The sequence below is a fragment of the Limulus polyphemus genome, unplaced genomic scaffold (genome assembly GCF_000517525.1).
Source record: "Limulus polyphemus unplaced genomic scaffold, Limulus_polyphemus-2.1.2 Scaffold2848, whole genome shotgun sequence".
NCBI lineage: Eukaryota > Metazoa > Arthropoda > Merostomata > Xiphosura > Limulidae > Limulus > Limulus polyphemus.
The window spans coordinates 26,869-30,700 of record NW_013668458.1 but is presented as its reverse complement, the minus strand read 5'-3'; the positions used below and the strand labels follow the sequence as shown (position 1 = coordinate 30,700).

Genomic DNA, 3,832 nt, shown 5'->3' with positions numbered 1-3,832 from the left:
AGAAGAATTCTAAGTAGAAAGTAAACCTACAGACATCGGTCTTGTTTAACAAAATCTGCCTACAAAATATATATATATATATATATATATGTGTGTGTGAATAGATACATATAACTTCTGATCATACAAGTAATAATACAATGTAGAAATTATATCTTGTTGAAACAAAATTTCTGCAATGTCCAAGACTTAAAAGAGTATAATTACCTAATTTTGTTGCATAAACAAATGTACATTAGTTTAGTAGTAGATAATGGATGTAGAAATATTAAATGCAAGTTAGTATGAATTGGCTTATTGAAATTAAAAAACTTTAATGTTGTAGATTAAGATGCAAATAATCACCTTTAGGGTATATAATGATTACTGGAAATTTCCATTTCATGTTAGCAGTATAAACATTTTCTACTTAAGAATTAACTGACATGTTGAATTATTATGTGAATGCTGCATATTGAAAATTATAAGTTTCAAAGGTTTTATAATTTTGTTTTGGCAAAAATACAACTTGGTAATAAAGTTGTTACAACAAACCTAATTATCAAACTATATTGTGAATGAGTTGTCATTGTTTTTATTATTACGTTTACATGTACTTTATATGTACATAACTTATATTTTATATCTATTTTACAGCATTTTAGACATTTACAGTATGTAATATAATGGACAGTAAACTAAATTAGTTCTATTTATATCCTAATCAGAGTTACAGTGGATAATTTCTAAGTTGTGTGATTACTTCAAAAAAACCAATTTGTCATTAACTTTTAATATATGTTCATAACTCTTTCATTTGAGTTACATATAGCTAATAGTTTTCTTTTTATCCTTATTTGGTAAATTTTATATGAATGAGTATTATTTTGTTGTTGTATGTAATAACACCTTCATACCTGTATAAGATCAAATGTTTTACCAACTTCTATAATTTCACACCTTGCATTGCCTATTGATGTTTTAGTGATTGAATAGGAATCAGTTTTTTTTGTTTTGTTTTTTCAGTAAGCTTGAAAGTAAGTTCTGGCAGCCACTTATTCATCTGAATTACACAATTTTTCCAACATGTCTGGGCCAACAAGACAAAGGTCTTTGAAAGAAAGGCTTCATGGCATTGGCTTATCATGGCAGTAAGTACAGTCAGTGATGTTTCTAGTTCAAAATAAAAAATTCACTGGTAGTGCTAACTTCAGTATAAAGGACGTTGAGTTTTAAGCTTACATATTTGTAGTCCAAATAAATAAGTAAACAGTGGAAACTGATTTGCACCCAATTGATAGACTTAGAAAATAAAGATTATGAATCTTATGTTGATGCACACTGATTTGTATGATGTAATTGTAGGTCAAAGATCAGCTTATTATGGATGTTGTTAATTGTCATATAATTTATGAAATTTTTTTGCAAGAAATATGTTTACTGTAAAGTTTTCAACATGTACAGATTTATGCACTACTAACTAGTAATATTAAAAAGTCTTTGAAGGCTAAAGTGGTTGTATAAACTATCAAACATGCATCTTTTTTAAGTCAAAAATTTCTAGAATAGTGTTACTGTACCGAAAACTGTTTAATTACTTAATTAATTACTTAAAAATATTAAAAAGTTTTCAAAAGCTTATATGTTGATGCTTTAAAAGTAAAAAAAAAAAAAACAATTTTTGTGAGTCATCAATTTTTAGAATAGTTTATTACTGTAGTGAAAACTGATCCATTGAATTGTACATTTTCCAAAGAATCTTAATCAGAGAGCAATATCTGCTGCACTTCAAATATTTTAAAAATATGTTGTAATCATGTCTGAATGGAAAGAGAGTGATTTTTGTTTATGATATTTTTTAAAATGTAAATTTTCAGAAAGAATTTTTGACCTTGTAGGTTTATTTTTGCACAAGAAAAATATGACTTCATATATAATGTTAACACTGAATTCTACAATATATACACAGTAAATTTTAACACTGAATCTATGAGTGAAGTAGAAAAAATATGGTAAATTTTCTAGATGGATGAGGATCAGCTAATAGCGGATTTTGTGGGGCTTGATGTGAGGAACAGTTTACCATATTTTTTCCTTAAACTGAATGATCATATTTTTTTCTCTGGCCCAAACTTGGTCATGTTCACTCTGTGATCATGATTTTCTTCTGACCAACAATGATTTGTAACATCCTCCTCTACCTCAGCATTCTCCTAAGAAGCATGTGGTGCCTTTACTTTCTGTCGACACAGCATTCTTTATCTTCGTCAGGTCCATCTGAGCAGCGCATTCAAAATGATGCAACTCAGCTTTATCTGCATGCTTGGGAGGAAGTCTCAGGCTCTCATATAGACTGCCCATGTATTCATATTTATTCCTTGAGAATATTACTACTGTGATGATGTAAGATTATAGGCAAGACCACAAATTCTCTTTTCATAGCTTGCTTCAGCATACTAATTAAGCTGTGGACATTGCTGTCAGAAGGCAAACTCTCATCATCAATACTAAACATTGTCCAGAATGCCTCTACACCTTCCCTGAGTTTGATATTTGGCCTTTCAGCCACTAACTTTGCTCAAAAGCACCATACTGTGACTAGCACTTTTGTTTTCTACCTTCCTGCTGCTTGAATTATGAGCTTTGCTATCTATGTCTGGATCTCACTTTTGCTAGGCAGATCAAACCTATTTGGATGCCATTTTTGAAGCTCCTCAAACATACTGCCCAGGCTACTCATCTTGGATTTATTGACCTGATCATTGTCAAACGTTTCCTTGATTTCTGCTCGAAACACTGTTATTTACTTTTGTTCATAAATTTCTACTTTTTTTGGATGTCTTTCCCAGCCCATAGAGAATTTTCTGGACAACTCAGGAACTTCATGGTGGTAATTAGTCTGCTTTCTGGCATCTTTCAAACTAAGTTCACCTGTCAGCTGCATCATTAGAGTTTTCCATACCATATAGAAAACAATGTCTTGAAATATCCTGATGTCAGAAATTTCTTTCTCTGCAGAAGGTGCACTGTAGTCTTTCGACCAGGATTGCATTTCCTTATGTGTTTTTGAGTTAAGTTGTAAAGCTAACATCTGATATTGGACTAGATGTTACTTTGGGATCAATCAACTGATCAAATTCAAACCACCTGATGAAATGTTTTTATTGAATTATTACTGTAGTGGAAATTAATCCATTGATCAGTTTGGGATCAATCAACTGATTAAATTAAGTTCACATGATAAAATGTTTTTATTTAATTTTTTTTCACTTACTCATTGATATCTTTTATTATCTTACAATTTTCAAATTGTATTTACATAATCTCTAGAACCTCCTAAATGAATATCAAATGTATTTTTTTCAGTAAAATTTTATGTTTCTTATTTTCTCTACCCTAACACTATGTGTAGTAAAATTAGTAATGTAGGTTAAATTGAGATGAAACATACATACTGTTACGTCTCCGTTTGTTAATTAACTTTCCGTAACTTCGTTCTGACGAAACTATAACGACACAAGTCCTTACTTAATAAAACTGGTTTATTCTTTCCGAATAGAACTTTACGATACACTTAATTTCAATATTTGCGCTAAAACAAACACTATAACGAACGAACGTTAACTTCAACATTACCCTGTGACTGCAGTTCAATTACTCACTACCTACACACACGCATTACATTATTCTCCCGTCACGTTGTCACCCTCTTTTATATACCAGACTACCCTATATCTAGTAAATACTAGAGCATTCGCCAAGGTACGGAATAGTTCTAGAAACGTGGTGTCACACTAGTCATGTGACTCGCTGATGCAACAATATCCTTTCTGCAAGTCAGCTGTGCAATTGA

The 3,832-nt window shown here is 30.8% G+C and overlaps 1 long non-coding RNA gene across 1 annotated transcript in view; it reads left to right on the top strand.

The window, feature by feature from the left end:
• The window catches only part of LOC106468046, a 62,507-nt gene that overhangs the window by 39,871 nt on the left and 18,804 nt on the right, over positions 1-3,832 (top strand). The window contains exon 2 of the long non-coding RNA XR_001291372.2: positions 1,006-1,130. This is a non-coding gene — a long non-coding RNA (uncharacterized LOC106468046). The remainder of the gene's footprint in view (positions 1-1,005; positions 1,131-3,832) is intronic.